The sequence below is a fragment of the Micropterus dolomieu genome, linkage group LG05, assembly GCF_021292245.1.
Source record: "Micropterus dolomieu isolate WLL.071019.BEF.003 ecotype Adirondacks linkage group LG05, ASM2129224v1, whole genome shotgun sequence".
NCBI classification, from domain to species: domain Eukaryota; kingdom Metazoa; phylum Chordata; class Actinopteri; order Centrarchiformes; family Centrarchidae; genus Micropterus; species Micropterus dolomieu.
Window position 1 is genome coordinate 13,262,603 of NC_060154.1, and position 14,545 is coordinate 13,277,147.

Here is a 14,545-nt window from a genome sequence, read left to right on the forward strand (position 1 = left end):
ACTTTCACAGTCAGCCCAGGCCTACATGCTAGCAGCTATTAATGATTCAACAGTAAAAATCAGTGACCCTAACCCTTACCCTACCCCTAACCTTACCCTTAAAACCAAGTCTTTACTATGTAGGAAGTACAAGTACACACACACACACACACACACACACACACACAAATATACACTCACTCAGGTGTATCTCTGCAGTGAGCATGACAGGACAAGACAAACAGAGTGATTATATAAGTGGAAAACACTATTTGAAGCCTGATCGTTTTATGCTGTAAGTCCCTGTAAATTATATTATGAAGTATCTATATTACATTATGTATTGAAACTGCAGAGACGGGTCTGTCAATGGAAATTATATATGATGACATTAATATATCCTCTGCTTCAAGTTATTAACTTGGTTCTCCAGGGATAAATTACTGTTACTTCTTATAACTTTGTAAATTCCCTTTTGTTGTGATATTTATGATAACAGCATCTAAGATATTACAAACTTATTCTAACCCCCCAAACTTTGTCAGCCAATCTTTGCCAATATGTTGTTTTATATTCATAAAATAAATAAAGCTTTACGAACTGCTCCATGTGTTATGCTGGACCTGGGCTCACCTTCGCTGTGCACTTGTGTTAAACACAGCAAGGATGAGCACATTATACAATTATTTACTTTAAACACACTTGACTGAATCCACCCCTGAGTTTTAAGGAAACTGTAATGTAAACACCAAATTTTAAAATAATTAATCTCTGAGGTGACAATGCTGACATGCGTTTTAAATGAGCCATGATAAAACACATCCGACGTCTCTAAATAAGTTGCCCTTGGCCTTCGGAAGAACATTTTTCATCACGTGTTCTTTCACATCATAATTGCAACATTTTTAGCTGCAGGGCAGAAGTTAAGGCTCCTCTGCGGAGTTGTTGAATGTTGGGTTACGGTAAACTGTCTGATCACTGCTCAGATCTCGTCAGTTTTGTAACACTGACTGTAATGCTTTAAAAAAGAAAGATTTTACAAAGGTACAACAAATAAGTGCTAATATATTTTAGTTGTTGATGGATATTGTCCACAGCAGTGAGTGAGCAGGTGGGGGGATCAGTGTCCTACTAGTAGGATAACTTTACAGACTGGCCACAGACTAGCATCATGCTAATGTGAACTCAGTAAAAGGAGACGTGGTTATGGTTTGCCAGTGAGGTAAGGTAAGGTAATATTAGCTCAGAGTGAAAAAGGAGCAATGCTGTCACCAAACTGCTTCATGGCTAATTACACACCAAAGGAAGCTGGCTGCTCCAGTGCTTGACACCACCCTCCGGTGCTGCACTGTTTTAGGAAACAAACGTCCACCCCCGATGCTCATTGCCAGCTGCTAGTGCAGCGACAAATGATGGCAATAATTTGGGAAAAATCTCCGCCCAGATGTGAGGGCAGCTTCAGGTCTTATAAAGTGAAGAAGTCTTGCTTTTATAACCACCCACTCAACGTCCACCGAAAGGTTTCCCTTCCGTTCCACAAGTATATTACTTATTCGAAGAACCCATTAACGATTATTCAGGGTGGCAGGGTGGCCTAGTGGTTACAGTGACCATCCCATCATGTAAAGGACAAGGGTTCAATTGCAGTAACAGCCGTACATCCTGGCCAAAAGCCCTTCAGCAAGATGCTGAAACCACTCACTCAGTCACTGAAAGTCACTCTGGGTATGACTGCTCGCCACATGTTAACATGCTTTGCCTTAAGTGGACTGTTTTTTAAATTTTCATATTAAATCTAGAACGTCAGGGCCCTAAAAAAACATTGAGTCATGGAGCAGATAAACATGCAAAAGAATTTATCACATTGTGTGCGGTCACTGAACATTAATACCACTTCTCAATGATGAGAAAGACACACTTATAAAGAGTTGAGCTGTGAACTAGGTGAAGGAGTAAGAAAAACAATGTAAGGATGTGTGTTTGGATGGAAGAAGATAATGTCTTTATCACATAGCTCAATGTCACACTGGAACAAAAATAATGAAAGCAGACATGGTCTTGCCTTCCACTTTATGTAAACAGTCCTCATTTATGTGACACTGTAGGACCATTTTACACAATTGTGACATGACTATTGTTGTCAATAGATGCCCAACACAATTGCAGGTATGACTACTTATTTTACTGTTATCCACAAGATTACATGTAAGTTATGATGTACTGTATGCTGCATCGTATTGAGTAGGATAGACATACTGCCTATTACTGGTCAACACATACATACACATGAATCACACCTACATGTAATTTTGACCCTTCAATCAACCTAATCTGAATATATTTGCACTGAGACAAACCCAAAGTGGTAAAAGGAGAGCTTCAGCCACATACGTGTGGAGAACATGCCGTCCACACAGAAAGAGAAAAGGTGACCAGCTGGATCAGATGTAAATCCAGTGCATTCTATGAGGCAACAATGGAACCAAGCAGCACACAGCTGAATCCGGTGCTTCCGAATTTGAGGACAGCAAACGTCCAAGGAAAAATACTGGAGCACATCAGGGTCAAAATGGACAAAGACATGAGGCAAACAACATATAGTCAACATAGAATAGGCATACAACTGTCATTGGATAATTGGTTGAACAGGATTTCAAGTGAATTGGATAATGAATACCAGAGCAAGAGTTGCCATAGTCAGTGCATTAACATTAACACCACATCGGAGACAAAAGAACACACACACATCTTAGAGTTACACAGAAAAAAATTACAGAGAATAAATGCGCTGCATCTGTCAAGAACAAAAAATTAGAGGAAACATGACAAATTCAGTTCTTCATTTTAGTCAAATGGCTCCACAGGAGTGTGTATCCAATATGCCTCTCTGCAGAGCAGTGATTTCATAATGTCACCACTTCTAGGAGAGGGTGAATATTTTTCTATTATGAATGATGCTTCAGAGAAACAATGTAACTAACCACTAAGCCACACTATCAAAATGCAGTACTTACGGAAATGGTAATTAAAAATATATTCACGGCTTTCATATAATTATTTTGTTCACAAGCTGCCAGACCTCCCAGACCTATTAATGGTCCTTTATTACCATGCAGTGTACTCTCAAACTAATTAATTGAACTAATATACAAAATAACTTAAACCCTAAACAATGACACTAACGGGACCAATCTCTGTTGTGTTTGAATTTCTTACTTAGAGATAAGTGTTTTGTCCTGGAAGGATCTGGAAGAATTAATGTTTGATTACAGCATAAGTGTTGGCACATTGCTGCTGCTGTAATGCCTTTAGGGAGGCATTTACACTGGCCAGTCAGAGCAGAGATACTGACTCAGCTATGGTTAAAATAAACAGAGATGATATCTGGTGGGTTTTTTTCCAAAAGAATTCTGCAAGTCAGAATATGCGAGAATCTAAACTAGAGTGACAGGTGTTGCGCAACAAGGTAATCATTACGGTGCTGATCTTACACATCAAAAGCCAAGCAAAGGATGGTGGGATACATTTTTAGAAAGGAGAGATTGATATCTACCTGTTATAACTGTGCCAGCAAAATGCCACAGTATAATTTCAAAGCCTAAGGGTCCTGCAGAGAAAAGAAGAGTGCCTCCAATATTTCACAAGTAGGAGTATGGAAATGTTTCAAAATTGGTTGCTGGCTCTTTTTAATAATTCACATTTAAAGCAAACAATAATTCAGTGTTCGCATGCCCACAGGATAGGGTAAATGAGGATATAACTAATCAAACAACAGACACATGTAACAGTTAGTAATTGTATGGTGGCTACTGTTTACATATTAAAGTAGTTTAAAATGCTCCCACATCTTGATATAGAGCATCTGTAAAGTACCTATGGTTATGCTAGGGGGAAAGGTTAATGCAGATACTTTTGGCATTTTGGTTACTGAGGCTTTGAAGTGAGGGAACGCTGATGAAGAAAAAAACAGCAGGATATCCACCTCGAATTTTATAAACAACTGCAAAGCATGGGGCCCATTCATAGAAGAACAAGCATGATGTATGAGTTGGCCAATTATGAACATACAGTTGATTGGTGGAACATCACTCTCTCCCATTGATTTGTGCGTTTTTATCTGTTTGTTGTTTTAGTTACAAATCCTCCAGATTAGCTGGTAATGAAAAAAAGCTGACAGTCCCACTCAGAAACGAGGACGAAAGGAAATGCGGATGGGAAATGTGAGGTGGGCCCACGCCCTTGAGTATAATGCCTCAGACATGGACTTTATGGCCATTACCAGTCCCTAATTTGATTCCGCCGTACGATCCGGAACAATCAGGACCAGGCTTGTCTTTAAGGATGACTGGTAAAACCCAGCCAATGGAAAAGTCAGTCTGCATAGCAACATGGAGACGATGCAAAAACAAGCTCACTCAGACCCCTCATAGGTCAGTTCAGGAGGAAATAGACCTGGTCATGTACACACCTGTAGCCACTAGACTGGAAAAGGACAGAAAAAAAGCAGACAAAATCTCCAACTGCCAACTAAAACTTACTACATCACAATTAGCCTACTAGAACTATCTTACAGAAGAGAAGTCTATATGGCAGTGCAATATGTGAATCTCTTTGTAGCTAGTTAGAACATGATGGAAACTTGTTCCTCATCCTCACTACTGTGGCCAGTTTAACAGCTTTTCCATGGGAACGCTCCCCAGTATACTCCAGCTGCCGGAAGGGAGCCAAGAGATGCAGGGTTTGAATGTGGGATAGGGCGAGCCTCCATTAAACTGGTGATCCCAGCATGGCGGTAAACCTCTGTGTGCTTCACTCCTTCCTACTGTAAAAGCCTGGTTGAGGCGTCAGGCCTGCCTGGGCAGCAAGAGCTCTCTGCCCCTCCCCGGCCAAATATTGTACCTCCAACCTGATTGGATTGAAAGCAAATGCTTTGCTTTAATAAAAATTAAAATGCATGAACGTGCAGTATACTGTCTCTGGAGAGACAACTTATTCTGACAGCAAATTAAGAAAGTGGTTTATTGTGCTTACCTTTCACTAGCTGCTTAGCTTGTTTGCAGTGCTGCTGATTCATCTGAATAACTGCTAGCCCCATCTGTGACTTCAGCAGTTCGAACATCAATCAATGTTTTATTCACAAAGTGTTGCAGACCTTAGAGAAAATATTACATGGACATTTTTTACCTATTTCCCAGAGGTGCATCATTGAAGGCATTTGTGATCTTCGCAGTCTATCCAAAACGATTCAATCTTCCGTTCTTTACAGCTTGTATAGTGAAGAAAATCAAAGGTAGAGCTGGATAATCGCTTAACGGGGGTTGCACCACACCTTCTTCTCGTGTCCATGTCTCTACACATTGAGCAAAATTAGTAGGCTTAGTTTACTTAGTGGGTGAATTAATCAATTCTGATTGTCAGTCGGAGCCCTTTACATATAAACAGGTAAAACACAGCTGTCACTGGGGAGGACCCCTAGTCTTATTAAGTGTGTATTATATTCACAAAGTGGAACCTAAGTAGCATCTAGCTTCCACCAAAAGAAGAAGCATATAGCCACACAGCCTTCTAGTAAATCACTAGTTTTCATATGTACATGTTGTTGGAGTATGCTTATTTGACTAGCTAGTCGCTGGCACAGTGCCAATTACACAATGCTGAACCAGAATCAAAGACACTCAAAAAATATATGCTGCATTATTATCTCTATATTCTAACTCTTATCATTTTAAGTTTCAACTTACTCTTTTTTTGGCACCAAAAAAGTGTGGAATATCTCCTCTCCTCTTGCTCATGTTGACTGTGAATGAAATATAATCTGCATTCAATAAAGTAGTAATCATACATTTGAAATAACACACCTGAATTTTAACATTTTTCAATTACCTAGCCAGTTAAAATTCCCAAATTCCAGTGTGAAAACAAATGGTGTGCTTATTGTAAAAAGATCAAATATGACATTTTACAGCGGTAATGAAATGCCAAGCCAATATTAGAAATGATTGAGTGAGCTATCAGCTAGCTAACATCAGATAGCTCATTTAAGTAAAAGAAATGTTAGCTTTAGCTAGCTAATATTAGTCAACATTAGCTAAAGTGTAAAGGCAAAAGTTAGAAACTAGCTAAGTTTAGCATTCATCCATAGAAACACAATCTAATCACGAAACTCTGAAGGTAGGAAAGTTAACAGTATTAAACAAGCTAAGCAGCTATCTACTTATATTAAGCTACAGTGTCTCCATTAGCATGCTGTGTGATGCACTGGACTTCACTGAGCCCCTGTAATGCAGGCAGACAAGACATTCAACCAATGTCAAGGTTAGGAAATGGTATGGTCCATTTTAGGGGTGTCTGAATATTTTAAGATTCTTGAGGCATGAAAATGGAAAATACATTGTAATATTTACAATTAAAGGTAAGAAAGACCCACCTGAACTGTTGTTATTATTTCTAGTGGTCTCTCACATCTATAACAAAAAATGTAGTTTACATATAAGGTTACACATTATACCTGTAACAAAAATTAAATTGTCTTTTTCTGCTGCAGCTTGAATATCTGCTCTGTCAAATCAGAAACTAAAAGGGAGAAAAATATATTTTGTTTTTTGTGGTTTCACACTCAGCCAATCAAATCACTTCATTTTAAAACATCTTTGCATAAAGCAGTAACATCCCTGTTCTTTCACTGGCAGGCGGTCACACTCACTAACAGCCAAACAGCAGCCTGCTCCACAACACAACAGACTTTGAACAACAACCCGTATTAGCTTTCCTACTAAAGTGTCCTTTTTACTAAATAACAAACATTAATACATGTCTTGTGTATCCTCCACTGAATGAGCCATGAAGCAGTTTGTAGGCTAGGGTTAGGCAGCATTAAGCAGCATAAAACTTACAACACCAGTGTTAACAGCACACTGTCTTCCTGGCACTATAGCACAAGTTTGTTTACTTCGTCTGTCATTCCCCTGCTGGAGCTCAGCCTGCCAGCTACTCTTACACAAACTCTTGCATGCCCCTCCAGTGGCAGAGTAAGAAAATTAATACTTCTGATATTTCCTGAAAGTTTTTTTTTTTTTTTTTTTTAAACTACTTTTTGACTGCAAAAACGGATGACTAAATGTGATTTCAGTTGGACTTAAAATCTTAAAGCTTAAAATCCCAGCAGCCATTAAATATTTATCAGCAACACTTGCTACCTCCTGCTCATATTCATGTTGGGCAAAGAACAAGAATAATATGACTGATTTACGTTGCTTGGAGAATGCCATGCATTTGCTGCCCATATACAACAGCTGGGTGAGCAAGGCGTATGTCTGTGTTCTTGGTAATGGCTTTTTCCTGCTTACAGTGGAGAGTGGTGCCTCCTACTATTTACCTGTTTAATTGTACCTTAATCGTACCCATCCCTTTACTATAGATTGTCCCAAGGCTGTGAGTTATATTTACCGCCTTGTTGTTCATTGAGCCACTCATATATCCACCCCAGTTTCCCACACTGGCCATGGTCCTTAACTGTAAACCTAGATGACCTTACTTGCTGTTTGATGGCATGCTTGTGGTTATTAGTCTAATGGTTATAATTAATTTGGGAGGGGAAAATTTGTGATTCAGTATGTGTCAGGAAGAACACTGACCACTCTGTCTGGAACTGTCTTTGACCTCTGAATTGTAATACAGAGAAAGAGGTCACACAGAGGTTATGGTGCAGTTCATTCACAGCCAGTCTATAGTATGTGACAGGAGTTTATGAGAGCAGTACTTAACGCTGCTTGACAGCGTCCTGAGTTTTCCTTTAATGTGGCAAGTCAGACGCCCTTCCATAGCGCTTGAGTTACTGTCTTCTATCCTCTCTCATTTTAGGCTCAGCTGAAGAGGCGTACTGGGTGAAAAACGATCTTTATTGAATTGGCCCCTGACTGTAAAGTTAACTGCCATCAAGCCATGGACTTTTTCTCAGGTCTTAGGCCAACAGGTTTCTCTTGATGTGTAAGGATCCCAGACCTATGCCTTGTCACTCTGCAGTGCCTTTGTGTGCAGTCATAAAAAGGTAAATGAAGCATTCATTCTGGTAAACCATACAATTAAATACAATAAACATGATTAAACAATGTTACATCTGCAAGGTCATACAAGATTAGATTCAAACATGTTAAATGAAACCTGAGGCAAAATGAGTTTATGAGCCAAATCCAGACTCCAAAACAGTTTGAATGTGTTCTATTCACCAAACAAACACTCGCTCCACCAAAGAACACAAAAATGACAGAATATGCAAATCACACACACAGTAAATATGGAGTATGTATTTTGCGCTGCGTTAACGTGCACATTATAGACCCTCCCTGTTTAAATAGACCTGTGTGGCCTTTACACAGGTCTACCTAACTTGACGTCAGAAATCACCCACTAAATAGGAGGCACATGGGAGTTTGGAGTGAAAGTTATTTTGAAAACCCCATTGCCAGGCTGGCTTGGTTTGTCTGATTTGGGTTGGACCTCACATGGTCACCACGGCACTTGTCAAATGTTTCATCTGGTTTGAAATTGCTTTGGTGCGAAAGTGGCTATCACAGCTCCAAGTGGCAGCTAGACTCCTAAATGCAGGCTTTAGTGAAAGGCTAAGCCATAATGGCACCTCATTTCCAGTCAGCCAGAACATTCTTTTACTTTTCCAACAGAAAGAATCAGGCAATCTGACATCTGGCAATGTAGATTATGGTGACATGTAGAAAAAATCTTTCAATGGTATTAAAAATGAAAAACAAAACTATTTTCACTGACTGATTGTAATCGGTGTATTTTAGCGTGGCTTTTTAACAGTGAAAATATTTTCAAAAGAGGCTGGCTGTAATATATACATTTATTGATCTAATGTAAAATAGCACATAGAATAAGTGTGCTTTATATTCTTAATACAGTGTTTCTCTTTTGAATTTTAGAACCACATTCACACGCCTAGACACAGCAAAACTTCTTTTGAAAATAAAGATTCATCTGTGGAGTTAAAGCCATGGGCATTCTTACCAATGCCCCCCAGTGATCACAATCTTCTAAACCGGCTATCCCATACAAGATTTTAAAGCCCACATAACAGGCGGTGCATACAGTACTAATTACTCAGAAGCATATTAGGCACAATGTGTCTTGCGAGGGAGGCCAGTGGGGGAGCTAGTGGGGGATTCTCACACTCTTGCAAGTGTGAGAATCCCCAGCTTTTCTTTGTCACATATGACAGAAAATATATTTAGGAGTTTTGTGCTGATGGTGTAATAAAACAAGAAATTTGAATCACAGGGGACACCACTGTAATATTTATGTGATTTTTAGTAAAAGGTATAAAACATGAAGCATCACTGGTATTGTCCTTAAAATCAAAAGTGGATGAGAAATGTGAAATCTGTTTTAGGTAGTGTTCCATAAAGGGGCGGCTGTCGCTCAGGAGATAGAGCGGGTTGCCCATTAATCGAAAGATCGGCAGTTCAATCCCCTGCTCCTCCAGGCTGCATATGGAAGTGTCCTTGGGCAAGATACTGAACCCTGAATTGCCCCTGGTGGCTATTCCACCAGTGTATGAATGTGTGTGAATGTTAATTTTAGTTTGGCTCAGTGTGTGAATGCGATGTAGTGTAAGAAAGGCGCTATACAGAGCATTTACACAACAGCAACTTTTAATACCTGGTTTTTACATTTTTCTATTAAAAAAAAAGAAAACACTGTCCATGAGTCCTTGCTTGTTGACTCGTTCTAAGCTTCTCCTGGGTAGAAACGTCAGCTAGATGCCTTGAAACTCTTCACTAAATTTCCTTTGTGGTTGTCCTGACACACATTCCTTGTTGTTTTTCAAGTGGAGTAAAGCAGTGACCTCACATGAAGCGTCTGCAGCTCTGGATTTGTAGTGCAGCTGATGTTGGGTTACATCACACCACGAATGCAGTTTGTTCTCAGACATTACGAGAGTGACTTAAAATATTTTGTCTCATGGAAGAAGAACTTGTTTTTAAGTCATAGGTCAAGTAATTGTATCACACCTCTGGCTCTACGTGTTTCTCCTTTAATGACATTGTGTGGAAATATGTATGAATGGTGCTTGAGAAGTGAATAATTTCAATGTGGGACCACAGCATTTGGGGTCCCCCTGCAAGGGTGTTGCCTTCACTAAAGAAGTTTTTCACTAAACAGTTTTTATTTTAGACGTCTCTTTCTCTTTTTTTCAGTGCAACAACATGTCATTCTGTGCAGATAAAATGTCTGTTAATACTTGCGAAACCATGAATGACTTTTTTTTTTATTTTACATCCTCATGACTCACTGTGAGTTATAAAAGCAATTACTCATAAATTAAATATTGTGGAAAATACTGTTCTCAAATAAAAAAAGGATAATTAGGGAAATTGTGTTACAGTGTTTTTGTGCAGGGGCATTTGTCTAGCAGTAGGACACTTCATTTACGGCCAAGCCTATTATTTGGAACCTTGATCCGAGATTATATATCTGTGATAAAATGTTTCCGTGTGGTTTTGTCACAGCATGTGCCACCCAAACCCCAAACACGCGTTTATCCACATGGTTTGTGACACACCAGTGTTAGAGTGGATTAGAAAAACTTTTCTGCCACCAAGTATGTGTGTCACTGCTGTGAACACTGGGATAAATGCTCTTAAAACAGTCTGGATATTATTCACTTTTGTGATTTTAACAGTAATGGTAACATTGGCAGTGGCACCAAAAATAAAAGGGCCCATTTTAAAATCACAAAAATTATTATGATGATTAGCTTCTTCTTTTTTTTTAAAATGTGAGGCGAAACATGCTGTCACACTGATATCATTGGCCCAGTTTTTGCGGATGTTAGTAATTTGTGCATATGCAGTAACAGTCATTTCAACTGCTAAACACAAACCCAGTAAATAAAAAGCCAGACAGCATCTCTTGCGGTCCAGAAAACAAAATATATGTGCAAAAATAGCTTTGACCTAAGAGCGTCTTTCTTATGTTCTTTCCTTGTGCCTCCAGATTGGAATGTTTTTCAGACTGAGGCAACATACCATGAGAGCAAAAAATTACACGCAGGGAACAATCTGTGGAGTATTTTTGTAAAGAAGCGTTAACTATATGAACAGTAGGCTAAATAGTCAGCAGCGTCATGCCATTTGAAGTAGTGCAGCATTTTCTAAATTAAAATCTTAGTGTCATCGCTCTGCATAAAGTCAGTCAGGCATTGTTGTTCACTTTAAAACCATGGACAAATTCCAAGCATGCCGAAAGACATCTATAAAGGTTAAGGTCAGTGCCATTGCTGTTTGATGATATCATGAGATGTTAAATGTTATAGACAATTTCAATTGTTTGAAGATGACCAAACTTTTTCCGCTTTTTAGTCATCTGAACGTCTGCTCAAAAATCTTGAGTGTATTTTGGTTATGGAATTGCAATAAAGTAAAAACACAAGTGTATTTTTTGGAATGGGCAATAAAACTCTATTGTTCATATGACTATATTCCACTTGTGGCTTCTTCTTCTTTTGTGTTTGGCTTCATGCATGACCTGCGCGGAACAATATTTTGGAGGGATTCCACCTTCCAGAGGAAAATCTGTCAAGTCGTTTACACCTGCATTACTGGCTCTGTGACGTAACTGACTGGTATTCTTGAGATCCACCTGAACATTATTATTATTGTATTTTTTATAACAGGGAGTCCTCTGTTACACAAATTGTCCAGATATCAACAGGCATCTTTGTTTGTTTGTTGGGGGTCCCTGGTAATCACATTTATGCTGTGACCATTGTGACTTTTAGTAAAGCTTTATCCAGTTTATTATCCTGGTTGAGAAGAAATAATGTGATTTTTGACCATTAATATGTACCAGCAAAAACTGTTGGCTCCATAGCTTCAGCTGCTACAAAGGCTTACCCCACACAATCCACTGGATGAGCAAAAAATAATATGACCACTAATAAAGGCTAAGTGGATGAGAGGAAGATTAACTGGTTCAGTACAGAACGAGGACAATGGCATCAAACGTTAATGCCTGCTTTCCAGCAGCTCAACAGAAGGGTGGGTTGGCATGTGTGGTGAATCATAACTTCAATCAAACCCCAGATACTTAAACTGAAAGAGAAAACTACAAGAAAGTTTGGAGAAATTGTACACCTGAATATATGAATATTTGTCCACACTAAATTTAATTTATATTCAACATTTCTGCACACAAATTCACTTGTTGGATATCACTTATATGTCACTGGTCTCTGATTGGCTATAGTTACAGTAATGTGATTGATACAGGTGTGGATTTTTTCTGTCTCTTCCCACAAAAAACAAAAATAGTTCAATAAAGATCTGTGTGTGTGAAACACAGTAGTGTGTGTTTAAATCCACAGCATGATACTGGCATTGTGAGTACAGATATATCAAATGAAGATCTGTACTCACAATGCCAGTTTAATTGTTTAATTACCTAATTTATGTGTAGATAAGATATCTATATTTTGCTCCATGGTAAAGCAAATGTATTTCATCAAATCGGCCACACACAAAAAAGATCAAAAAGGCAAAACTGACCTCGTTAAAAATGGTAATTCATGACCCTGGTAAGTGTGTGTATACATGAGTCTTAAGTATCTGTCCCTTAAAACTGAAGGCATTTGTTAGCACATGCGAAAGCCTTCAGAGCACTTGTGTAAAAAGCATTAAAATTCCCCATGCAATAAAACCGTTATTTATAGGACTGTAACAGTCTTGTAGTTTGTCTTTCACAAACCCCAGAGGAGGAACCAAGACACTCAATCCTCCCATAGACACTCTCTGCGAAGGCTACTGCAACACATGGCTCCTCCGCTGGTTTGTATAGCTTCCTGATTCAAACCAGTAAAGTGTTTTTCAGCCACATGAAAGCTGAAAGATTTATTGAAAATTAAGATAAGACTTTGCGGCAAACGGCAGAGCAAGAGCGAGGCAAAACAAAAGGACAGAACAAAATAGGTGCCCTCAGTAACCCCGTGTGATGTCATCTGGAAAAGTGTGTAACATTATTAAACTGGACCAAAAAAAAGGCATTCTTATGACGCAACACTTGTGGCATCACAGTAGAATGTGTCACTCACTCGTTAAAATTAAAAGTAAAGGAATTAGCAACCGGAGAAAAATGTTCTGCAAAAACCAGAGAAGTCGTCATGGACTCAAGATCAGCAGAGTTCAACAGCTCCATGATGTTGTGAAAGTGAAGTTGCCTGCGGATTAGTTAAGATGTGAAGTGGCTCTTCCATGAGACCCAGCATCCTCTACTCCCTCTCACTATAGGTACCTCGGAGTGTGAGTGGGATTTTCCAGTTGCAGTTGCTGAAAGGGGCAAACCCTGAATTTGTTGAGAGAAAGAACTCAATGAGACTTCCTTTCGTCCTAAGTATGGGAAACAAAAGCATCTCTCCTGATGGTAGCTGGCACTGCTTGCACTCCACTTCCACAAAAAGCTGCAGTACAGCATGTCATTTATGGACAGAATCTTGACAGGGCAAGCACAGGTCTGGAAACTTAAACTTAAACATATCAGAATTGTTCATGGGCCTTTGCATCCGACTTTCCCAGCTTGCCACAAACATATAGTATTGACACCAGTAAGTACATTAAATATACAGAGATATAATGTGGTGACTGAGATATGGTCCACTTTTGCTTATTAATTGCACAGAAAAGCAGCAGGTTTCAATAGGTAGGTGCTCTGCATTGCAAAAGACTGTTAAGTAACAACAATGTCACAAGTCCAATTCATGCAACAGCTGTGGGATTGGATGAATTGCTCTTGATGCTAAACTTTAATCCACTCCTCCATGTAAATTAAAACTTGAGAAAAGATTGAGAAAAAAATGATGCTCCAAAATGTTTCATGCAACGTACAGGGCTTTGAGTCAATGAAAGCAGTGTCACGCCAGTGTTACACCCAAGTTTGTCACTGAAGGAAGGTTATATTACTCATGTCAGAGAGCTATATGTTGTTGGTGATTGAGGAACAGTTGTCATTTTTAACATTTTATTTGTTTGTTTGTTTTTTCATAAAGCATGGTACCATATTCAACTGTTAAGTTCATTGCCATATTTCAAACTTCCCACTCTCATTTTACTTTGCAGCTTTCATTTGATTGCAGTCTGTTTTGGCAGAAAATAAAAGCCATGAAAATCTTCATGGCAACAGCTGAATCAAGGGTTGCTTGGATCAATAAGTACAACAGCCTCTAGGTAAAAATCCCAGATCACTGGGGAAATGTCCAAAACCGCCCTTGAACAAGGCACATTACTTTGAAACTTCCCTAGTGGAGCTGTTTAAGGATAGAGAACTGCTTACATGGAGTAGGGTAATGTGTGAAACTGTGCCTCATGTGGAGTATTTGGCCTCTTTAAAGAGGTGGTATTATGGTTTTTGGCTTTTCCCCTCTCCTTTATTGAGTTATATATCTTTTTTGTGCATGTACTAGGTTTGCAAAGTGAAAAAGCCGAAAGTCCACCCCGAAGGGAGTTCCCATCTCCCACAGAAAACTCTGCTCTGAACTGCCTGAAAACAGCTCGTTTGT

At 39.1% G+C, this 14,545-nt stretch overlaps 1 long non-coding RNA gene across 1 annotated transcript; it reads right to left on the reverse strand.

The window, feature by feature from the left end:
- Nucleotides 1-3,954: 3,954 nt before the first annotated feature.
- Nucleotides 3,955-6,179, reverse strand: LOC123971346. The gene is made up of 5 exons (XR_006825159.1): nucleotides 5,863-6,179; nucleotides 5,721-5,776; nucleotides 5,164-5,329; nucleotides 5,011-5,080; nucleotides 3,955-4,885 (listed from the first exon to the last, which is right to left on the reverse strand). It is a non-coding gene; the product is annotated as an uncharacterized LOC123971346 (long non-coding RNA).
- Nucleotides 6,180-14,545: the final 8,366 nt, after the last annotated feature.